General features: G+C 32.3%; 1 protein-coding gene across 2 annotated transcripts in view; it reads right to left on the reverse strand.

Moving 5' to 3' along the window:
• The window catches only part of LOC115877466 (toll-like receptor 7), a 250,597-nt gene extending 225,147 nt beyond the window's left edge, over window positions 1–25,450 (reverse strand). For both annotated transcript variants that reach the window (XM_030893620.1, XM_030893619.1), the window contains exon 1: window positions 25,291–25,450. The gene's annotated coding sequence lies outside the window, so the exon portion shown is untranslated. The remainder of the gene's footprint in view (window positions 1–25,290) is intronic.
• Between the last annotated feature and the right edge of the window lie 1,230 nt (window positions 25,451–26,680).

A 26,680-nucleotide genomic window follows, 5' to 3' on the forward strand; every position in this document is an offset into this window, starting at 1 on the left:
ATTTTAAAAGTGAAATAACTCAGTTGTTTTGGATATATTTGAAAAAAACGGTAAAGAGAAAATATTATGTTTCTTTTATCGAGATTTACCAGCCCTGCACATATTTGAACTTATTTAAGACTCACCCTGTATAGAAATCAGGGAACTACCCTAATGCAAGGTAAACCAATGCAATGCAAATTCCATAATGCAATGCAAAAGCAAATATTGTTAAGAGAATAATAATTATTCTTAATTCTCATTAATTATTAATGAACTATAAAGGGCCCCCCTAATAGTTATCTATATAATCCGTAAAGGGTAAGGGGATAAACGAAATTCTCTATATACGAGCAATTCATCGGCGTGCTATAAATAGTTTAAATAACATTAGGTACCTACTTGTACAAGAATTTCCATAATACCTAATCAGTTTTATTTTTTTCAACGTATTTTCACGTAAATGATACATAATTTTTATAAAAATTTAAAAAATAAGGAGAAAAGTAATAAACATTTAATAAAATCACGCACTGTCTTCCAAGCTCGGTCTACTCTACCGTTGTATAAGAATTAGGATAAGCATGGAAGGATTCTACCATATCTTCTAAGAATTATAAGTTTAATTTTTAAATTATTTTCATATTCATGTCCAAAGAAAAAATATCAAGTTCAAAATTCTGCTACTTCAGTTCTTTAAAAATGCAAAAATTTTTAAAATTTTCATTAAAAATTTATTCGTTTTTGGACTTGTATGTTTTGCTTCTAGACCGACAATATTATAAATATATGGTTATGAATATCATATTTTTTAAATTTAATTGATTATTTGTAAATCTGTTTGGGTAATATTCATTTCCACTTTCAAAATTTCAAACAATAAAGGTTGCTATCTCCAGAAGTATATTTTTATTTCTTATTTCTGCAAGACGAATATCTGCTATCTCCCTATTGTGTCTGAAAAAAAGGACGTAACACGAAATATTGAGTTTTATTGTTCCCCAGCAAATAAAATTCTTATCTCTTTATCATATTAACGCATCAAAATACTTCCCACATGTGTACATATTTTTTGTACCGTTTTTTTGCTCTCCTGTAAAATTAGGAATAATGGAGTTAGCAGTTTATCACGTTTCACCGACGATATTTCCTTCGCCCACACACCCGCTTTACCCGACCCGTGAGAGCGACCCGAAAAAAAGTACAGCGTAATATACTCTTAAGTGAGCAAGCGGGAACAGGTGATTCAAAGTACGAGAACTGTTACTCAACAAAGACCTTCAAATAACGCCATGATCACTGTCACTGTCAAGAACTTTAATGATGGACAATAAAGCTCAAACTAAAATGTTAGTTCTATACGCTTACTGTGACGTCATTTTCATCCAAACACGCCGTATGTTTTCAATACATATTTCAATGTCGCTGTATTCTCACGACTGTCCCAAAACTCGCAGACAATGTGTACCATTAAATTTAAAAATAAACATAAAGTATAAAAGGCTATCCCTGTTGGATAAATGGACTTAGTAAACAGAGCCCCATGGGCAGAATTCCTGTTTATTTTAAAACGATTTTTGTCAAAAATAATCCGTCTGCACACTGTGTAGTATGTTCGTCGCACCCATGGACATGTGGTGAACCAATAACACAATATGATGTATAAGGAGTGAACAATATTATTTGTTGAAAACAGTTAATACGGGTCATGAGAAAAAAGATATTGTCACATTATAACGAATTTCAGAATTAACTCTATATTGATTACCTACTTATTAGAGCCATTTGTACAATAAAGAGAAGTTGAAAATAAATTTTGTCAATAAATATGTCTATGATACTAATTCAAACAGGTTTAGTAACGAACTAAGAATGAACAAAAATTGTTTATACTTCTTTTACTTCAAAATTCAGCTTATTAAAATTTGTAATATTGTTTGGTTCTAACCGGCTTTATTTCGACATTCCATGTCAAAAAATATAGATATACAGAGTGTAAAGAAATAAGTGCAAAAATTGAAGAGGCAATTAATTTTAAAAAATAATTTATTTATTAACAAACGTCCTCAAATCAAGGTATAAAAGGCACTTATACTCACAATATTAAACTTAAACGAATTTAAGGATAAGAAATATCTTAGATAAGAACTAACGGATACAAGAGATAGCATCTTATCCGATAGTCAAGCAGTCTTAAAAGCACACACACATACACAGTCTCAGTGACCCTCAATTAAGACAACTCGTTAAAATGGGACTTGCCCATCGAAGCTTTATCAGAGAAACTAAGCGCTGCCTGTTTTGCGCTAACATCAGTTTCTAAGGAACTTAACTTCTCAACCTCTAGAATAGTCTATTATGCCCCTTTTGAGTCGCATCTCCGTTATGCCCTTCCATTCTGGGGTACTTGCTGCGCAACAAAATTTGATCGTATTTTCAAATTTCAAAAGAGAGCAGTTCGATATTTATTGGGACTGAACAGTAGAACTCACTGCCAGAATTTCTTTAAAAATTTCGAAATACTGCTTCTTCTTCATTCATATTTGAATCCGTTTGCTAAATCCGCAAGCACATATCTGCTATTCCCGAAAGGCCACCTGATAACTATCCACTTAAGAATGCGAAGCACGATCTTTATCTGCCAACCCCGAGCTCAGAACTAGTTAAAGGCTCAATACTGTACAATGCCGAAAGAATGTACAATCGTCTGCCTTTGGATATCAAGTCGCTTTCATTCTTTCCCGCATTTCGCAAAGCTCTGAAATCATACTTACTGGAGACTTTTTTGTTGATATTTAATCTTGAACAATTTTGAATTTTAAAATTCGATGTACTTAAACAGCCGTTAAACGGTAGCCTACTAAAATGCCGTTATATTGTGACGTCGTTCATGTGGGCGGAAAGTAATGCCAGCCTATAAGCATTTTGCAATAGCACCTGTGGCTCCGTGGCAGAGGCTATCGCTTCATGAGCGAATGGTCCATGGTTCAAATCTCACGCCGACCAAGACTTTTTTATATATTTTTTGCTTATAGCATGGTCTTATTGCATTGGTTTCACTCTTTTTGGTTGGATTGGTTTAGTTATTTATTGGCGGGTTGGTTAGCGTGATTATTTGGAGGGTGTTAATTCATTGGTTAGTTGGTTATTTGTTGGGGTTGGTTGGTTTTTACTAATTTATATTTGTTTTTTATATTTTTTTATCAGTGTCGAGGTTAGTTGCGTTGGTTAAGTTGGTTATTTGGTGGGGTGGATAGCGTTGGTTAGTCCTTATAAATTCCTATATTTCATAAAGCCGTCAAGTGCGTCACATCAACGACGCGACGTCATACCTATTAACGGCATTTTAGTAAGCTACCGTTTAACGGCAGTTTAAGTACAGCCTTTAAAATTTTGATCATCTCACACACTGGTTAAAAATCTAGTATTTAATATTTTATAATAAAACACTCTTAAATGATTATAACTATTTACAATTCTCCAATTGTAAAATTTTTATTGGTGCGTTTTTTTGTGGTCTGCAATGTCCATGTATGCTCTATTTGTAATTTTAATGACGTAATATTTTTTGAATTGTATTATACTTAGTTAGATCTTTTATTATTTGTATATTTTTGTTTGTTTGTTTTTTTAAATGCTTGGCCGATGAAGCTATTTTGGCTTTTTGTACAATAAAGCGTTATTTATTAAAAAGCAAACCATATAGCTAGAAAAGAAGCGAACACTCCACTAAAAAATATACCAGAACCGTTCTGCTTCCTTAGTGGAAACCAACTTAGAGCGGAACTCAAGAGCCTTAAAGACTCCATCAAATTTCTCAGGACTTACTACCGAAAAAAATCAAAGATTTTCTTTGATTTAAGTAAGAACACGGTAAGTAATATCGGAGATGGAGAACTAAGCTCTGTTAAACCGTCTCAGATATCGGCTTTTGTTAAAGCCCTGAGACTGTTTAATGAGGAAAAAGGTGACACAAAAGATCTATAAGGTCCCGGTGAAGAAATCTTTCCTACTAATCTTTTTATATAGTAAATATGTAATATAGGTGGCCGGTGGCGTAGAGGTACAGGCTCTCGTCTACCAACCTCAAGGTAGTGGGTTCGATTCCTACACCCGGCATTGCATCAGCCGACTATTTTTATTAAAATAAAAATAGTTTGGGCACCTAGGTCGAATCACCCTTAAATGAGTACTTGGGATTCACAATCCTGAGGTAATAATAGGCGGTTGAAGCGTAGTGCTAACCCATTACCTTCCTTGTATACCGAACGGCTCTAGTATGGCAAGCTGTAACTTGCTACTCCCAAGGCGTTAAACGCTATATACAGGAGCTATTATTATTATAAATATGTAATATACAATAGTTTTGTTAATCAAAAACTTTAATTTTTGAAAAATTGTCAAGACTATTCAGAATGAACAAATCGCCTCATTTTAATGACTATTAAATTTTAAAAAATTATACAAGTTGTGCCTTAAATAAGTGCAAATATTTTCAGGGCTGGTAGAACTCGATAAAAGAAACATGTTTTCTCTTTACCGTTTTTCAGTTAAGTCCAAAATAACCGAGTTATTTTAAATTAACTTGAATTTTATCAGCCACTAAAACTAACTATTGACAAAAATTCTATGTTTTTTAACCCCTTTCAAAATGCCAAAAAGCAACTCCATTTATCTAGGACATAAGCTAAAAGCTTTTAAAAATATAGAATTCTATTGATTTAGAGAGTGACGGATTTGGTTGATGCCTAGGAAGTTTTGACAACTTTCAAAATCGGATTGATACGGGGTCGGTATTATCTTTAAAGCGATTTCCATTTTCGAATGTAACGTTGGTAAATTTTTTCGTTTCTTTCGCTGGTCTTGGGATTAAGGGTGTTTGGACATTTGGACAGTTCGATTTTTATAAGAGGCCTGGTAATCTTGAAATGGAGTGGAAATAAATTTTATTTGAATAAGTAGTAAAAGCGTCATTAAAATTCATTAATGAGATTCAATTTGGAGAATCTGTAATCTGTAATATACAATATTTTTGTTAATCAAAAAACTTTAATTTTTCAAAACCATAACGAAAAAAATTCAGAATGAACAAATCGCCTCAATTAATGACTTTTAAAAAACGATATAAAAAAATTATACGGGTTGAGTCTTAAATAAGTGCAAATATTTTCAGGGCTGGTAGATCTCGATAAAAGAAATATATTTTCTCTTTGCCGTTATTCCAATAATTCCAAAATAAATAAAAATAAATTGCTTAAATTTCGAGAACAACTGTATCTTTTCTGTGTTTTCTTTCTTGTAATATTAATATACTACCTATGTTGCCATATAATCAAGAAAGTATGTTTTTAACTAAAAATAAAAAAAAACATTAAACAAAAAATTACAAATTTTCAATTTTTCTTTCGCGAAGAAAACTTCATAGACGCGTTTCTTGGAGTCAAAAATAAGATGAAAACAAAACATGTGTGTTTTAGTTAAGAGGGGACAATGAGGGCAATATATCACATCATGGATTGGTATCAAATGCCAACCATATTCTGGCAGGTTATGAGGAGTTTACACAAGACAGCTTAAGAAGATTATACAAATTATTCTTGAATAATGGTTATCCAAATCACATCTTAAAAAAGTTAATTTTCAACACAAACTTTTTTGATGGTCCGATTGAAGATTATATTTACTAAATACTCCAGACACCATAAGTTATAAAAGATTAAGCATCGTGAATGGATTAACACAATCAATTGTTTCTATATTTAAAGATTTTCAGCATGTCAAGATTCTAAAGAGCAGCGATTTAAGAATTAATCATTTATTCACCAAAACAAAAGACACGATACCATAGACTTAAAATAAAATATAGACTACACTATTTACATCTCAACGCGGACAAACAACCTTTTTTGTACACATGTTTACTTCTGGGTACAGTCGACCGAGCCTTCCTCATCCAGCCTATGTTGTCACGTCTTTAATATTATCAATATTTTTTTTCTTGTTATACACATATATTGAGATATTAATACTACAGTTTAATAAAGTAGGTTTTAATATTCCATAGATGTATTAAATAGTCCTTATACTACTAAATTATAAGTGGGATACTGTTTAATAAGGATAAGTTCATTACAATATGACAACACCGATTAGAAGCGAGGGAGCCTATTCATTCATTTATTACCTTGTAGTACGTGTCGCATGTGTGCGGTAAAGCTTTGTTGCCGCTATCTCCCCGGCTGTATTAACGCATTTTCTTAGCTTGTAGTCCTTAAGTGTTTATTTTATTGACTTTTTCTGTTCAAAAAATATAAAATATGGTTCGCCAGTGCCAAATTTGCAAGAAATTTGACTTAAATAATCCATTTAAGTCTTGAAACGACTTTTGACCGGTAGGCAACTCTCAATTTATCCATTGGGAGTCAGTGGCGTTGTTGTAGAAAGGCGCTTATTTAGATAATATTTTAGTAAAATGTAAAATATGAATTTTTTCTCTTACATTACATTATTTACTTACTTACATTGTAACAAAATCATAATTATAACCCTGTTAATAATTAATAATGTTTTTATTAAAAATATATTCCGGTTTATTCTAAAATTATCTTCAGAATCTAAAATAACATACAAGAATTTTAAAATGATATTACATTATGAAACAATATTTTTTAATATACCGGGTCGTCTCAAAAAGTGGTTCACCCCTATAACTTTTTATTTTTCAGATAAAAAAAAACAAATTTGTATGTTAGTAGGTATATGACATAAATTAGGATTTATTGACGTATTCAATTGTTTTTGGTCTCTTCCTGTTTCACCGAAATGATTACATCTTTTGATTTTTAAAGACACCCTCGGTATATTGCTACTTTATTCGATAAAAAATGACACTCTGAATAGAATGACATATCATATGTCAACTTTTGACATTTTCGCATATGGTTTAATTGTAATTGTAACACGCGGTTCATAACGACAATTTGACTCGAAATACCAAGTGTGTGGTATCAATATATTCATAAAAAATGCTTTTTCCAAATATGCTAATGAGTCACCCTTGTTTCATTTGAAAAAATTGACATATGTATGATTAAAAATACGATTTGTACATCTTTTAACCGGCCTAGACAAGACACGAAACCTATTAGACGATCAAAACTATTTTTCCAAGGCTCCTTGATTAAAACTAAGTGTTTTTAATAACACCATGCACCCTGGATTGAAATTTAAAATAGGATATGTTTTTAAGCGACAATGTCAAAAGTTGACATATGATATGTCATTCTATTCAGAGTGTCATTTTCTATCGAATAAAGTAGAAATATACCGAGGGTGCCGTTTAAAAATTAAAAGTTATAGTCATTTTCGGTGAAACAGGAAGTGACCAAAAACAATTGAATGCGTCAATCGATCCTAATTTATGTCATATACTAACATGCTAAATCTTGTTTTTTTATTTGAAAATATAAAAAAATTATGGGGATGAGCCACTTTTGGGACGCACCCGGTATAATAAAGACAGTACCGAGTTAAATAAATGAAGTTTTCATTTTATCCACTTCCTATCATCTTCCTTGCTTTAATGGAACAGATTTATGTTTTCTCTAATTTACATAAGACATCACTTAACCAGAAAAAAATTACAACAATCATTTTTTTTTCTCTCCCTGTCGCCGATTCTATAATATCTGTGGAATAAATCCTGTTTTGATTAATATTAGGGGTTGTAAATGTTTGACTAAATTTAATAATTTATTATTAATTTCAAAAATTACATAATTTCGATTATAAAATTTCTTCTATAACGTGTATTTTATTATTTTTATCCTTTTGGACTCTAAGACGTTTTTCTAAACTTTTATTTAAAAACCTGTCCTAAATCTTAATAAAATATAAAAAAGTTTAAATACGATATATTTTTAATTTAATTATAGCTTCATTAAAATAAAAAAACTACCCGGCTATGATACGGAGGGTTCAGGTGTACTTGAGAAACGAAAGACAGTGTTGTGTTTCTCGGCAGAGTCGTCAGGGAACGACCGTTACGACAGAGACAACCTATCTATCGCTCGTGTCGCACTCGTTATAACCTAAAACAATAACACAACAATAACAAGACAGTGTCTGACCGCATGTTCCAGCTATTTATGAATGAGATGCTCAGTCTATATTTTATTTTAAGTCTATGCACGATACCCTTTCTGCCCAATATTAATTCCATCTAAAAAATCTCTTGTTTAGATTGTCGGGGATGCTATATTGGATAGACAATCCAATGGCTCAACTATGGAGTGTAGAGGTAGAGGTAGGGAGAAATATCTTCGTGCATTAAAAAATGGGTCATAAGAAAAGGAAGACTTAAGATGGCGCTGTAGAAAAAACTTAAAATTTAAAATATGCGCCGCAAATTTTTACAACCGGAAATTATTCAAAAGAGATAAATATTTGACGTGAAGACGCGGGTTTCAAAAAAATGCATATTTTATTTTCATGTCACATGAAATAAATTATCGATTTTTATTCACTGGACTTCTAATATATAAGAATAATTGTTTTATAATCTAAAAAATAAAAACAAAGCTTTTTGGTTAATGTTTGGTTATGTTACTCTTCATTTTTTAGATTTATGCGCCATTAACGCCACTGTGGTCATTTGATGAACCCTTATTCTCTTCCTGTCGCGGTCGATCTATGATTTTTGATATGCTCCTTCCGTAATCTTTTTATTCGAAGATATGTATTAAGAGTATATTACGCTGTACTGTTCGGGTCGCTCTCAGGGGTCGGGTAAAGCGGGTATGTGACCGAAGGAAATATATATATATATATTATATTTCGGAAATTTGCCTAAGGCTTAGCCCGATCCTGTCGTGTTAAGCCACATCCAAAATTCCAAAAACACGTGCTTTAATTAAGGCTTGATTAAGGTTTGCAGAGCTTCAGCATTTGCCATAAAATAGCGAGCAAAAGGCAACCAAACATAAGGAATATTTTGTTGATGTTTGACCATGAAAACCTTAAAAATAAAGAAGTTGTCTAAAAATGTGCTACAATACGGTTATAGTATAACCCTTTACCTTTAATTTCCTTCTTCATTTGTGTAAAAATACCTAGCCAGTTTTACATAAAGCCTCAAATGTCGAACGCTTATTTTGCTGCTTTTTCGGACTAGTGAAATGGACTCTTAACGCCTAACCACAGTTTAAAGAATATAAATATATATTTATATTCTTTAAACTGTGGCCTAACACACAACAGTTTGTAGTGTCTGTATATTGTTGATGAGAGATTGTTAATTTTTGCTTGCCCATTGACTTTTTATTAACTATAACGATGTTTTTAATTGTGATCTAAGTAATGCAAGTAGAAGTTTTATTTTTGATGTTCTATTATAGATACAACTGAGTTTAATTAATTACTGACCGAATACCTGAAAAAAAAAATTGAAAAATCCTACCTTATTTTATTTTTTTTAAATATATTATTTACACATTTCATTTTCAGCAAAATTGAAAAATATTTAAAAGTCATGCAGTAAAATAAATATAATTCAGTGGTTCTCTATGTCCATCGAACAAACTCACCCCAGTGAATCGAGTAAAAACCATGAACCATGAACCGTGTATCCCTGGCAACATAATTTACCGGGATTTCAATAAAAAATCATCGTGCATTTGTAGCAGCTCAGCTGTTACAACGAGCCACCATAAATTTAAATGTCGGCACTATATTAATGTAATATGTTATATGTTTGCCCATTACAATATGTTTTAATTAATTTAATATACACGTACTCTAAAACAAAATTTATATGCACATGTGCTCTATTTTGATTTTTTTAAATTTTGATTTTAAAACTTATTTTTGACTAATTTCTTAATTCTTCATGTTCAAATTTTAAGGGAATAACCAACAAAACAAATGCCTTTGTTTTGTTGGTTTACATTTGTTGATTTACATTTTGTTTAAAAACAAGACTTTTGTTTAAACAAGACTTTGTTTTGTTTAAAATAAAAAGGTTTTTTTTCTTAACCCTGTATTAAAACCAAAAATCGGCAAAATATCTATTTATTTTTTTGTCGCCTTGTACAACATTTCTATTCAAAAACCTTGGCAATTGTTAATTAGAAATGTCATTCCAGGAAATGCGCAATTTTTTAAATTATAGGGCATGCCCATCTCGAATAATCGAATAATTCGATTAAACAAACGTTTGAAGCTTCAATAAAATAAAGCAATAATTATAGATTGAAGTAGAAATGTCACGGTATTAATAACATACAACTGTAGCAAACATGTGATATTTGATACCAAAAAATATCGCACGATTATTTTTCTTATTATTTTTTTAATTTCTAAATATAAGAAGCTTTCTAATTATTTTGTTAACACATTTCATATCTGTTAATTATCAATTTTTGTAGCATTCTATTAAAAATGATTGAAATTTTTACTTATAACTATTTCTGGCTCATATCAGTTTGATTTTGAATAATATCTGATTTCTCCAAAAAAGTTCTTTATGGGTATTTCACCGCTGCACTGCAAGAAAATCTACAAAATAAAATAGTTATTTTTTGTAAACACTTCTGCGTTAAACCTAAACGGACACTGCTTGTCAGAAGTTATGTTTACAGTTGTACAAACTTGCCTAATAAAGAAAAAAATGCTTAACGTTTCGGAAAGTCTATCTCTTTCCGTCGTCGGAAGCAAAAAAAATACAAAGAATAAAGAAAAAAACTATTTAAAATTTTTAAATTTGTATGGTATCAACTGTTTTATCCATGTCAAGTGGGAAAGCTTCGTGACATCCAAGTAAGTAGTCTGATTGCCAACTTACTTGGATGTTACAAAGCATTTCAACTGGACTTGGATAAAACTCATATAAGTATACTTAAATATAAATATAAGTATAAAAATTCATATAAGTATACTTATATGGCAGCATCCAAGTGTACCTGATCCAAAAACACTTGAAAAAAAGCATGGATATTTCACCATTGATTTTTTATTCGCCGCTATTTTATATGTGCAATCACATTTTTTGGTTGCTGTACAGAAAAAATAAAGAAAAAAATCACAATTTTCTATATTTCTTCTCCCATACTTCTTAGTTCTCTCTAAAACTTATCAATCCTCCCAAACCTTTCAGAAATATCTACTTTACATATGTATGTCCTCAACGCGATTGAGGATCTATTAATACCCCTTCATTAGTACCCTTCAAATATTTTAACAAGGGAAGATGTAAGACACGTTGTCAAAACAAAAACTCATTCTATCATATCTTGTGCCCCCAACGCAGCATTTAATTTGACATTGGAAGAAATACGTCGTCTATTAATATAGAAAGCCAGCTTGCTCCCTTAATTGGATAAAGACGTCATAAAAATGATAAATGATATATGCTATCTAAAAATAATTCTTAGTTATCGGAAATTTGTTTTTCATTTAATAAAAAAGAAAATTGAATTGTAAAAACTAATTCCAATTGGGTAAGTCAATTTCCTTAATATACAGGGTACAGGGTTAGTCTTAGGTAAATAAGTGCAAATATCAAAAATGAAATCGAAATTACCTGTATTACCGTAGAAAAGCGTCCTGGTTTTTAGGACTTTTTTAGGACGTTTTTTTTTTAATTTTCTGTAAAACTGTATGGAAATTGATTATTTATTACACATAAATGTATTATTATACTACATTCACAACTTAACTGATACTTTTTTAATAGAAGAAATGAAATAGTTTCGTTGAAATGTTAGTGAACTGCGGATGGCATTCACGTTCGAATGGGATGTCTGTTTTTTATAGGCTTCCGGAAATAAAACGTAGGAACTAATAAATAATACAGTATTTAGTGAATATAAAATTACTGTATCATTGCGTTCATGTGAAAATTTAATTTTACAAGGATATAAACCGTATGACCGAAAAAACGGCATCATCATAGTAATGCACTGTGCACAAAAAATATCGCATAATTTGTATTTAGCTATATATTATATTTTAGTTTTGTGGTACTGTGTATTTTCTTTCTATTTAATATTTTCTGTATTCCATTGTCTTTATTTATTTCGACTTACACAACGTTTCGGTCAGATTTTCGATCATCACTAGCCGTTATCAAGTGTAAACTCAATCACTATCAAAAACTGTTCACTCTGAGTGGTATATGTTTGACAGAAGACATAGACTTTGTAACGATTAATCAAAGAACATTGATTGCGGAGCGTTATTTAGGAGATATTTTGGAGCCTCATGTTTCTTCTGTCCCTCAAATTGGTGACGGTTTCACGCTAATAATAGGATTAATGGTAGGGACAAATAGGATTGTTCCCCAGTACCTTGATGACGTCAAAATTGTCCAGTTCTTGAATAGAGCATGTATGGAACTACATAAATATGTTGGTGCGCGCTCTTCAAGTGATGCCAGTAGATCATCCAGAACTGGAAAACATCTTAAGACAAGAATCGAAAAACTTCAACAAGCAGAACTATATTATCCTCAACTTGTTAAAATTACACACATTATTAAAATTACATTTATATAGATATTTTAGAATATGGTATTCGTATCTATCAGAAAAAAACTTGATTCTAAGGAGGTTTAGAAAAAATCTTGTAGGTTGTAGATTAAATGGGAGGAGGAAAGTTAATCACCGCGACCTTATAGATCTATTTGTCCCCTTTTGTTAAGTTATAACTCATCATACAGTTTCAGGACTTTGACAAAAGCCAGTATCTGAGACGGTTTCACAGAGGTTAGTCTCCATCTCCGATATCAGGTGTACCAAAATTTATGGCACAAATAGGTGTCGTCTCGGCGCACTCATTGTTTAGGTGTTCTGGTTTTTCCCCATTTTCCCTATAGAATCTGTATTCGCCGTAGGTTTGAAGAATCTACTGAGGTGTTCATTTAGGAGACAGTGTCCTTTTAAAAAACCGTAATAATCGGAAGATCGTTCTTACTTAAAGCAAGGAAAATCTTTGATGTTTTTCGGTTGTAAGTTCTGGGAAATTTCTTCGAGTGCCATAGACCGTTGGAGGATTCCCATTCCAGGATAAGGATGGAGTCTTCCAGATTTTTGAGATCCGCTTTAAGTTGGTTTCCACTTGGGAAGCAGAACGAACTAGAATGTTTGAACCTAAAGCCGGGAACCAAAAGCGACAGAATGGAACAAGATTTTAAGACAAAAACAAAACAAAACGATTTCACGTACAACGATCTCCAACGTTTCTAATAAAAAACAAACAGAAAGAAGTCCAAGGGCGTCAGAATTAATAATAACAGAATTGTCTCTTCAAGCAGAAAAATTGCGAAATAGATACTAAGGAATCGTTTTATAAATATATTATCTCCTTAAGAACGCAGTATTAGGTATTATATTTCTTGCTACGGAGTAAATAAAATTGACCTATGATGAGACTAAAACAAAAGGAAACAGAAATTTTATGGTCAGTTGGTAAGGTTTAAAACTGCAAAACTGCAACAAAAAAATGAGATATTCAGACAAGACAAATTTGAGACAAAGTGTCTATACCGCGAGGACAAAAGTACAACAAAGTTTATTATATGCGAATCTGTTTTATTAATCATGTGGCCTTTCCACCAAAATGAAGATAAAGATATATTACTAGCAGCCAGTAGTGTTGTCTTTGACTCGCCATCCCATGTTGCAAAAAAAATCCCAAACAATGTTTTTGTTTTTATTTCTCTCGTATACTATATAGCTATTAATATTTCTCACTTTCTTCTGAATATAACATCATCAACCGAATTTATATTTAATGCTAAACAAAAATCTCCTCTAATGCATCACCTTTCTTGTAACAATTTTTGTAGTCCTTGTTTTTGCCCTCCCATAATAATAAATGCGCTCTATAAAGCTCTATTAGTTTGCAGGCATTTTCCGTGTTCCACTTTCTCTCTTCTGACATTTTTTTTTATCTATTCCTACTTTTGGCAACGACAGTCAAAATAGACATTTCAATTAACAATAATTCGCATAGAGCTGAAAATTGGTACAGGTCTTAAATACACTATTATAAATGATATCTGAAAAATCCCACCCCTCCCACGTCTGCTAAAAAAATATTCAAGGTCAAAAGTCCAAAATATGTTTTTTTGCTTTTTTCTCCTAAACGGTAAACGCTATCGCAAAAGTACCTTAAACAAATGTTGTAGACCATTAAATTTTCTACAATAATGTTTCTTATACTTTTTCCTTACGAACGGCTTTTCTTGAAAAACTCGTACCTTTATTTTTCATAAAGGTGCGTATTCATTATCCGAACGAACGAACGAACGAACGAATGAAAGTGCGGTATATTTAGACGGGGACCGAACGCATGCGGCCGTTCGTTCGGTCGTGCGCTCGACCATCCGCTTCGAGTCCGCTACATCAAAGGCGTTCGCCTGCGTGCGCTTTCAGATTTAAGGTGCGTATTCATTATCCGAACGAACGAACGAACGAACGAACGAACGAATGAAAGTGCGGTATATTTAGACGGGGACCGAACGTATGCGGCCGTTCGTTCGTTCGTGCGCTCGACCATCCGCTTCGAGTCGGTACATCAAAGGCGTTTAGACGTATGGTACAAAGAATACAAGGTATGATCGATAGCGGTCCAATTTCGTTCAGTTCGCGCATACCACCTGTGACGTCACTAGGAAAATAATGAGTAAAAAAAAATAAAGAAAGTTGACAGGAGATCTGCATTTTTTGGGGTTATGGTTAAGAATTGTTTATTTTTAAGACTTTTTAGTTCGTTTAATTTAATAATTACTAAAACCAGCAGTTCTAAAAATATATTTAAAAATAATAATTATCTATTAACACGGATTTGGACGATACGTAAGAATACTAAATTTATTTCTATATTCGGTATAAAATTGTTTATTAGGTTTTTAGTTTGTGATGTTCATGGTAAATAATTTTCATTTTCATTGCCTCTGAATTCACATGAGGACAGAGTTGAGGATATCTATGGAAAAGTAACCACAAGAGGAATTGTTACATCATTTAAAAAATGTTGGGAAGTTTATTGTTTCCCATCGAGAAGTAGAAAATGCCAATGCAGATGAACGTATTGTAATTGTGATAGAAGTAATTCTAAGGGTGAAGTTTATTATAATTAGTGGAAGTAATACCAAGGGTGAAGTTTATTATAATTAGTGACTTGTGCTTCTTTTTATATGTAGATGTTTCTGGTTTTGAGAATAAATCGGTTGAACGACACCCAAAATTTAAAGGAAGTATTTTCATACCCAGAATATGCCCATCAAGGATTATATAGCTCAAATTTCCTTTAATGGTAGGCAATTATTCAATGCAAATTAACTTTTTAAGTGACTGAAATATTAAATAGTTTACAATATGGTATATCACTAAAAATATATTACTTTTAGGTACAATTAGGGCCCGATACATTTCAAAAAGTAGAATATTATTTTATATTAAATGAGGTATTGTACTAACAATCAATTTATATTAATAACGGAGATTAAAAATAACAGAATAAATAGTTCTTTTTTTTCTTATACTACAAAAATAAACTATAGGAATACAACAGTATTTAAAAAAAATAAAAAGTGATGTTCCGGCCGAGATTCGAACTCCGGTCTCTCGCTTCCTAGCCCGACTCCTTGTGCACTGCCCCATAGTAATCCTTGCTTAGCGATAATTCAATGACGGTATATAAACAAAAAAACAGGTTTATTATAATATCTTGACGATTTGGTCTTCTCGTGCGGTTCTATCGTGCGGTCCCCGTCCATACCACTAGCGAACATTCGTTCGTTCGTTCGTTCGTGCGGATAATGAATACGCACCTTAATATGTACACATTTCCGCACCACCTGTGAGGTAGTGTACTTGATGCGTTTTTTTAACTTGGTTTCCCCTGTAGGCCTATTCCACGATCTATTGTGGTTTAACTAAGTTTTATTACACATTATACAATTAATTTTAAAAAACGGTGCTCTTGGTAATTATTATAGTCGAACGGATTATTGTTGAATTTGGGAGAATTTTAATCTGAGTGGCAATCTTCAAATGATACTTCAACAGTAATGTCTTCTTCGCTTTCTTCTTTCTCATCTTCTTGAGGAATATCTGGAAATCCATCTACGGCAGATGCATTAGTTGTCTCCTCATTAAAATCCTCATCTGTATTTAAGTCAATATTGGAGCAAGACTGACCTTGACAATTAGTACATATTGGTGTACAAAACAATAAAAAAAACCTTACACATTAAGTACCTTAAACATTTGTTTAAGGTACTTTTGCGATAGAAGAAAAAAGCAAAAACATGTCCTTTAATAGTAACGCATATATCCTCTGGTTAATAACATATTATTACGCATGCTTCTTTAAAAATAAACTATTAATTTAATTAAGAAATTGAGATTTATTGATATCCGGTAAAGGTTTTAAAGTCACCTTTTCTGCAAATTAAACTAAGTAGATAGGCGCAAATTTGAGATGTAGCAATGTCGCCTTCTCTATCTCAGTTGGTTTTTACAGTACGTAGTCAACCTCCGATTGTTTGATCGGGTTAAAATGTCTAATGTGATATCTGTTCTTACTAAATCTATGGTTAGAAGCTTAGACGATAATCCGTTACAGCAATATTCCAGGAGAGTCGATGTTTATTTTTTTAAACGAAGACAAGTCCCAACCGTCACCGTCAATACATTTCCAATAAAACCCAATAAAGCCCAATAAATTTGTCAGTAATTTAGTGCATTAGTGCCCTATTACGTATTCAAATCGAACATATGTGGAAAAAGCGTTCGTGTACTGGGTAACGAAATGAAAGAGTAATGCTCCGGCGGTGGCACAGTTATTTCCGACATTGTGACCACCGTCACGGTCAATTAAATTTATAGCCGGTAGCTTGTAACTGGCCGGTCGATGATTGTAATAGGTGCACAGGATGTATCGGGGAATTAAAGGACGTGTTCGAAATTTTACAACCTCGTAATTATGGTTTCTGTTTTTTAGGTAAACATAAGCAACAAAAAGTTGAAGCATATTCAGCCGTGCACATATTTTCAGGCAGGGTGCAATAATTTAAATCGTGATTTAAATCAACGGACTTTTTTACTTTAAACATGGATTTAAATAAAAAAAAAATGGCGCCGGGAGGCACGTTTAGCCGCCCATACTAAAATATGTTTATAAACAGTTGGTAGACAGTTCTTTTAGTTTCAAAGTAAAGGATTTTTTCCAATTTCGGTCAGCGGTTATTTTCCCTATCCGCCACCTGGGGTCGTGTCCGATGGGAATTTAGAGTTCTCCACACGGATTTTCTCAAAAACGGACTACAGAAACAGGGAATATCTCAAAAACTGCGACTTTGACTGATTTTGATGTTATTACAAATTTTGTTGCAAATATTGTTCCTAATCTTAAATTGAAAACCGCGTTTCGCTAGCTACTGTAATTTTGGAGTTACGATTTTTTAAATTTTTAACCCCCTCCCATACCCTTTTACCAACCTCCCCACCTTCACCAAAAACTAATGGCCAGATTCTCGGGTGCCACAGTTTTTTTTGTGCCAAATTTAGTTAAAATCGGTTTAGCGGTTTTTGAGTTATCGTGTTACAGACGGACAAACAGACAGACAGACACCATAAAAATATTTTGTATTTAAGTCATTAAATGGGTCATAAATTTTATGACCCAAATAACTCATTTTGAGTGAAATTAAAAAAAATTCGGCAAAAAATTTTGCCGATCTTAATAGCCTACCATACCTGTTGATATGTTGGCTAAAAAATCAACTTGTTTTAAAAACTTATATAATAAATCGAAGAATGGGCGGGTTTATTATGTAATACTAATTCAGTATTACATAATCAACCCCTATACTCTGGATAAACAAGGACAAAAAAGAATGCTTCATAATTGATGTAACCGTACCATTAGACCAGAATCTTCAAAAAACCGCAACAGAAAAAATACAGAAGTATCAAAATCTTGCATATATGAATTAAAGAGAATATACCAGCTCAATAAAGTCGAGAAAAAGACCCTGCACTAGATCACTTCTGGTCAAGGAACCAAACCAACCGAGTTAATCGTGAATTAAAAAAAATCGAAGAATAACTGTAAAAGTTATAATTACTTTTCCTATAAAGCTAGAAAAAAGTATTCATATAACAAATATACCCTATATCTATTCATCAAATACAAAGTTACACTTGCTGTTGTAACGTTTAAATTTTTTTTCTACAAACGTAAAAGAATGACAAGGTTCGCGAATTGTTAGCAATGATGGATTTTGGAATTTTGATTTTTGGAAAATGAAGAACTAAATCATAACTAAGTATTTATTTCGAAATATTCATGAATAAACAAATAACAAATATCAAACTTAACACTAATGCATATTCTAGTTATTATTTACAATATTAACCTTAATAAGACAACCAGTATACGAACCAATATTTATAGTTGATTTTGTATTTGTACTATTTTACTATTTTGCTTGAGATATGGGGGTTTTGGGACTTGACACACTATCCAATTTTGATGTAGAGGTACTTGACCCGGTATTTATTTTTTTTCCGGTTTTTATTTTTTTTGATTTTAATGTTTGGAGAAAAAATGTTGTTTGCAAATCGTACGCGAACTACTTTGGTGATCTCGACTAATTTTTCAACTCGGCTACGCCTCGTTAAGAAATTCAGGTATCGATCACCAGAGTAGCACTTCGCACACTAGATACAAAAATAACTATTAATAAATCGAAAAATAATTGTAAAAGATATAACATTATAACACATATAGGTACCTACTTAATATCTATTTATCTACTAAAATGTTGGACCGAATTTTCAAGTTATTTCATGTGAATCCATTAGACTTCTAAATTGCAGAGATTTAATTATTTTGAAATTGCGAAGTGCCAGAAATCCGGTATTCAAATATTACAGAATTAAATACTATATCGGTGACCGATGTGAAAAAATTGACACGCGCCGTAGATATGTTAATATTATCAATATCGGGCAAAGTTACGAAGATTTAGCCATTTAGGATAAGACTTAAAATAGAAAATTGATTAAAATTAAAAAAATCTGATTAAAATATAAAAAAAAATTTAAATATTATACTGTCTTTTCAGGGCTGGTAGATGGTAGATGTGAATAAAGAAAACATATTTTCTCTTCACCATTCTTCAAATAAATGAGTCCAAAAATAACTGACTTATTTTACTTTTAAAATTTAAAAAAGATGTTTTTTTTATTAGTACCTATTAGATTTATTAAAATGAAAAAAGTAGGTACATGAGAATCTTAATTTAAAAATTGAAAACTACTGAAGCATCAAGAAGTAGGTATTAAATTAAATTTATTAAAATGTGTAATACTTTAAATTAAAACCGACATCTTCACGTACAACGATCTCCAACGTTTCTAATAAAAAACAAACAGAGAGAAGTTCAAGGGCATCAGAATTAATAATAACAGAATTGTCTCTTCAAGCAGAAAAATTTCGAAATAGATACTAAGGAATTGTTTTATAAATATTATGTTCCTTAATGTAGAACGCAGTATTATTATATTTCTTGCTACGGAGTAAATACAATTGACCTATGATGAAACCAAAACAAAAGGAAACAGAAATTTTATGGTCAGTTGGTAAGGTTTAAACGGTAATAATATAATAATTTAAGCATTGAATAATCAATTGAAACCCAAGATTAAGAATCATTCACGCATTAAGAATAATAATACACTCAGACAAGAAATTTTGGTTATAGCAGCAAACGAGTTCATTGAAAACCAAATTTGACCGGGAAGAGTGAACACGAATATTACTAAATCACACGTTGTGAAGAGAGGGGGTTTCAGTTAGGTTGTAACACCATCTTGTAGAACAATAAAAGAAGCAAAATAAAACACTAAATCACCACAATACACCAAAACTGAATCAGTCTTAATCATCTGCTGATGATGCTAACATGGTTAGCGAAACGCGCGCCCAGTGTAAAAGTAAAAGTGTTTTGGTGTATTGTGGTGATTTAGTGTTTTACTTTGCTGTGTAACACCAAAGGTTCCAACCCCCAACTGTAATAATAAAAGAAGCAACGAGAATGTGAAATGTATTTTGTTATACAGGGTGAGTCTTAAATAAGTGCAAATTTTTTTAGGGGTAGTATATTTCGATCCCAGAAACACGTCTATTAGGTTTCGCGAAAAAAAAATTGAAATTTTGGAATTGTTTGAAAAAAAAATATGGATTTTTTTTTAATTTTTAGTTAAATTAATAGCGATAGTATCTTTATCATATGGCAACATAGGTAGTAAGTTAAATTTACAAGAAAGGAAACCCAGACAAGATCCAGTGGTTCTTAAAATTTGAGCGAAAAAATTTTTTTTTTCAAATTTTCAAAGTGAAATATCTTGGTTATTTTGGACTTATTTGAAAAACGGTAAAAGAAAAATATGTTTCTTTTATCGAGACTACCAACCCTGAAAAGATTCATATTGCCTAAGTAATTTAATTCTGGTACTTTTTTAGTCGTTGTTGTTTACTTGTTATAATTATTTAAATTATAATATTATCATTTTTGTCTAAATTTATTTTTTCTTTTACCTTCGTTATACTTATTTTAAATTACTCTATTTAAATATGTTTAGGCGTCATAACATAAAATGAATATTATTACCCAAATTTTAATTTGGCTAAAAGCAACAACAAACGCCATTTGCTAATTAGCACAAACGTAAACAATATCATTTCCTTCCGGCATATTATAATTATCATTTAATATACATTTATATATTACACCTTATTCAAACAACTTGATATGAGTGCTACCAGAAAATTATATAAATAATATACACTTTTGTTTATATGGAGGCCCTAATTAGTATAGATTACTAATTGGATAATCATTGTTAATCTAAAACCTGGGATAAAATATTATTTTTAGGTACCTAATATGAGCAGATGAACTGGGCCAAAATGCAAAACAGATTATTGGTTTTAGAGATATTTCAACAAATTACTACAAAGTACCATGCGAAATCGAAAAAAAAAACGGCGTCAAGGACGGCTGGAGAATGACAATCGATGATAATTTTACCGAAGTCAAGCCCTAGACGTCATTGTTTAGCCCGTACTCTTCTTTATTTTTAATGTTGCTTACTGCCCTCGTTACTGCCATTTGGCCTTATGAACGTTGTATTTTATTTTTATATTGAGTAAAAATTATTTTTAAATCGCATATAGTTTAAAATTCCAGAAAACATAATTTTTTGGAAATTATAGATTTATGTGTCTGGGAACATTCAATTCTTTTTTTAATCTTTCTATAATCAGTGTTAATTTTGACTGAAGTTTTATGTCAATTTTTAGTAAATGAGGTCTAGGGCTTGACCTAGCCAAAATTATCATCGATTGGTATACGATCATATGGTATTCTGCATAGTAAAATTATTTTTGACAATTCTCATTTCCAAGAAGAGATAATATTATATTAACACTTATCTGGAACTAAAAACTAGTTGATTAGTAAAAATTGTAATAAACTAAACGACAAATGTTATTTTCATATAAATGTGTACTTGGTGCATAACAGATGCAGATAATATTTCAACAGTTGGTAAACTGTAATTGTAAATGTAATTACAGTTTCTTAATACCCTAAGCCAGTGTATCTCATAGTACGAAAATTTTAATTACTTAAACACTCCCGATTTATATTTCAACTTAATATTGTCAAGAAAAATGGCCTATCCGCCAGAAATTAAAAATGTATTACTGGTTGTCTGCACAACCGCAACGTATCCGCCAGAAATTAAAAGACTTTTTCAGGCGCCATCTTTTAGTCAAGTCGAGAAGTAAGGGAATCAGACAATAGAATTGTCTGGTATGAAGAAGTACGCTTTCCGAGATCCATTGTGTCCCCCTTTCTTGAATCATAACTCATCATACAGTCCCAGGGCTTTGACAAAAGCCAGTATCTGGGACGGTTTTATAGAGGGTAGTTCTCCATCTCCAATATCAGTCGTACCAAAATTCAAGGCACGAATGGTTGTCGTCTCGGCGCACTCAGTGATGAGGTGTACTGGTGTTTCACCATCTTTCCCACAGAATCTGCATTCGCCGTTTCTTCTTAGTTTCATTCTACTGAGGTGTTCATTGAGGAGACAGTGTCCTGTTAAAAACACCGTGACAATCCGAAGATTACTTACTTACTCAGACCCAAGAAGATCTGTGTATTTTCTTGATCATAAGCCCTCAGAAACTTCTTCGAGTGTCTTAGACCACTGTCCATTCCAGGTTGCGGATGGAATCTTCCAAGTTCTTGAGTTCCGCCTTGAGTTGGTTACCACTTGGTTCGCTCCTTTCCTAGCTAGATTATTTGCTTTTTCATTGCCTTCTATCCCTTGGTGAGCAGGCACCCAGTGTAGGAGGACTTTGTTTTCTTTGCCTAATTTATTCAGCTTCTCTATGCATTCTTTGACCAATTTCAAATCGATTGATACTGAGTTGATCGCCTTTAACGCTGCTTGACTATCAGATAAGATGGCTATTTCTTGTTTCCGATAGTTCCTATCTAAGATAAGTTGTACGCATCTCTCGATAGCGTAGATTTCTGCCTGTAGGATACTAGGGTAAGTGCCCATTGGTTCGGAGTAATTAGCTCTCGGCCCAAATACTCCGATCCCTGTTCCCGTATTGGTTTTGGAAGCATCAGTATACCAAGTTATGGTATGGTCTTTTAACTGCTGGGCAAGCGTTTCGCTCTTCCAATCCTTCTTATTGCTCAATACTACATGGATTGGAAGAGCGAAAAAAATATTTCTCTAACTTACTGCAAGTTTTTTGAACAAATAAACTACTGTAAGAAAAATACTTAATTCTAAGCTCAACACAAACTTTTTTTTGTCATAATTATGCTTACTCGATGTGCGCAACAGATAAAGATCATGTTTCAAGAATGTGTAAATCATGTTAATCTAATTATACTTTAATAACTTAATACTATAATACTAATGTCAGTAGTAATACGAGAACATTAAGGCCCTACGCGCTGACAGGCAGTTTTTAGTCGACCGACTATTGAGTTGCAGATTTATAACAAATGTATTCTTATGGAACCGCGCCCACAAACAATCAAAAAATCGATCGGCTCCATGTATCGTGAATGTATTGTTTTTATTTTTGCAACTAAATAGTCGTCCGACTAAAAATTGTATGTCAACGCGTTGTATAAGTGTTCCTTGAAAATAAAAAAAAAATAGTATTGTGGCAGCACTATTTAAATATAACCATATAATCAGGTTTAATTAGCAAGATACTCGATAAAGATACTAAAAACGGAAATGTACCTGAAGGTTAATATTATTGGACACATTAATTTTCATTATTTTTTTTCAATGAGATATTCAGAGCGAGTGACAGGCAGGCACATCAGCTGTAGTAATATATTTCTAGAAAATTATAGCAATAATCGTTCGAATAAACAATACAAGAACTGGTAGATCTCGATAAAGGAAACTATTTTCTCTTTACCGTGCGTTGTTGAAATAAGTCCAAAATAGCTGAGCTATTTTACTTTGAAAATTTAAAAAAATATATTTTGCTTACTATTTAGAACCACTGGACTTTTTCTGGGTTCTCGTTGTTTTAAATTTAATCTACTACCTTTGTTGCAATATCTACTACCTTTGTTGCAAAATTAAAAATTTCACAATTTTTTTCCATGAAAAAAACTCATAGACGTGTTTCTGGGATCGATATACACCACATCTAAAAATATGCCAACTTATTTAAGACTCGCCCTGTATATTATTATACAAAAGGAATACGAAATACAAACTTCATTTTTGTTTATGTTATTTACAAATCTATATTTTAATTTTTGTGTTATGTTTTTATATCTTTTTGAAGACAAAAAAATCGCCGTCGTTTTAATTCGACAAAAAAATTCCGACGGTGATTTTTTTTGCGACTTAATCATAGTACCACCCCCATAGCATACACCTATCTACGCCCCTGTATAAATTGGTGTTCTATTCTACAAGTATAAAGAAGATCTAAGAAGTTTGTATCGATGTATTTTAGACCAACCTAGTATCATTTAAAAAAATATTTTTTAAAACCATAAGCATATTTTAGTGATGGTGTTTTATTGTATAAAATGAAATACTACAACACTGGCTAATTTATTTGAAGTTTGATAGGGGATTTGTCAGGAAATATAAAAGTATCAGAAACCTCTTTTTTCCATTGTGTCCGATATTCTACACCTATAACTACACACGGTATAATCCTGAAACCTTAATTATCTTTTTCTTTTGGTTTGTGTTTTGATTAGTTATTAGTTGTTGAAATTGAGTTAGCAACATAATGATACCTAGTTTTGTTTTGTTTTTTGTTGTACCCAAAACAAAAAAAAATGTATATCATTGTACTCGAGAGACCAAGTTTTTTCAAAATTTGTAATAAAAAATGCAGGTCCGTATTTAAAAAAATTAAGTTGACCTCCGTATCTCACAAATTATCAGCTAATTTGAAAATCTAAAAATACTATCAGATAGCCCTAATAAAGTTGGTATAAGAGTGTGCAATTAGTTTTTTGATTTTGTAAAAAGTAACGACAGGAAAAAATAAAATTGATTTTCAAAAAAATCCGTTTTTTCCAAAAAACTCAGCAGTCCTTGAAATGTTTAAAGCTTTGGTGAACATCCCAAAGCGCAACCCAATCCAATATAACCATGTTCGTATCTATTACGGTTTACGGTTACCGAGATACCAATGCTCGTACCTCGAATTTGTAGCATCCTGTATAGTAACGTCAGATTTATTATGGGAAAAAAATATTTTGAGAAAATTTTACCATCCTAAACTTTAAAGTTAAGATGTTTAGGACATATATTCACATAAAGTTTTTTTTAGAATAGATCCAAGAATGATCCTCTTGAAAATTAATATGTCATCAAGTAACACCTAGTATATAGTAAACCCACCCTGTATAGTAAACTCACCATAACATAAAAAATGTTTTATCATTAAACAAATTTAAGCTTAGAATCAAAATATTAAAAAAATAGTTTACATATGGAAATTAAAAAATTAAATTTAAGCTTACAATCAAAATATTACAAAAATAGTTTGATAAAACAAATAAAAAAAATATTCTTCCTCTATATACACAATATAAAAGCGTAAAAAAATAAAATTGAATCGCACTTTGTGCAAACAAAAACAATATTCGCGCTGATTTCCGCGCGCACCTCCCCCCTTCAACATGGCGCGCCGCCCCTAAATAGGTCAGTCACTTACCCCCCAGCGAGACCAAACACTCTTCGCACCGATCAATCCCTCTCTGTCAGCTGTCCAAAAAACCAAACTAAACAAACCACGCGAAATACATCGACTGCTCGCAATCGTACCGCACGTGCACCGCCTCGTCCCTAAAAATCCTTCGCTACTTCACCACCGGTTAGTGATAAAAACACTGATGATGACGGTCGATGGAAAGCTCGAAACGCACACGCACGAAGCTCTCCCTCCGGTTAGGCGAAGAAGCCGGTTGCGCGCCTAACCAAGGCGCAACTTAATGTTTACCGCCGTGTGGATGTTGCGAAGCGCCAGGGATGGCATTGTTGCCACTGGGCTTCGTATTAGTGTTCTTTTGAGACATCAAAGTAACCGGGACTCGAAATTATTAATTCCCGGTTCTTTCAGTACTTTCGGGTCTCGATAATAATTAAAAACATATTTTTTTGTGAAAGCGTTTCGAAATTGACAGTTTTTGATTTGGTTTGGTTTGGTTTGATTCGGAATCTTCACATTAATAAATGACTGACAATCTTTAATGGCATCTACGGTCAAAAACGTGATTTCTTCCCTCCTACATGCTCCAAATACTCCAACGATTAAAACAACTTTTGCTAACAGGAATTCTTTGTCATCGGCTTCTTTCATAAAGCGTTCTATTTCCAGTTTTGTAAATACTTTTCATTTCTTTGCCTGATATCCGGAAGCTTTTCTTTTTAAAAATGCAATAAGGTTTGTGAATTTGCTAATATCTACGTTTCTGTTCAGGTGAATTATGGCTCGGAGAGCATCGAATATTTACTTCCCAGAGTTGATGGCTTTAAGGTAGTGAATAATTTCAGGAAATAGGCTAGCAATACCTTTTCTGTGAAATTCTCAACATGTTTTTTTTTTGACCCAGGTTTCAAAGTTGTTGTAAGTGGTCTCGTATAAGTTTTTCGACTTCTCGGGAACTAACGTGGATAGCGCAGTTTCAGCAGCTTGTTGAATATCCAAAGACTCGTCATTATCACTCATTTTTTCAAAAAACTTTGTAGGAAATACGGCGACGTTTGAACCTGACAGAACTTTGTCATTAAACAATGCATAAACAATGCCTTAGAAACCGATTACCAGAACATTTTAAAAAATGTTTAAAAATAAATAATAATAATAGCATGAAAATCTCAAATTATCCGCTTTCACAAAAAATGAAATTCTTTGCGAAAAGAGTTATTAAGCACTCGAGGCATTGTCCAAATCCAAGTCTGACTTGACCTCGGACTTGACATTTCATTCGCTACATGCAAATTTGTCGAATTTTTATTGATGGGACGCGTCGTCTATTTTTTTACGAGAAACACCGATTAAACGGTAACAGAGAATATCATTTCCCCCCTTACGGATGCCCCGT

This window comes from Sitophilus oryzae, unplaced genomic scaffold, assembly GCF_002938485.1.
Source record: "Sitophilus oryzae breed Bouriz unplaced genomic scaffold, Soryzae_2.0 scaffold_1494_pilon_pilon, whole genome shotgun sequence".
Classification (NCBI taxonomy): Eukaryota; Metazoa; Arthropoda; class Insecta; order Coleoptera; family Curculionidae; genus Sitophilus; species Sitophilus oryzae.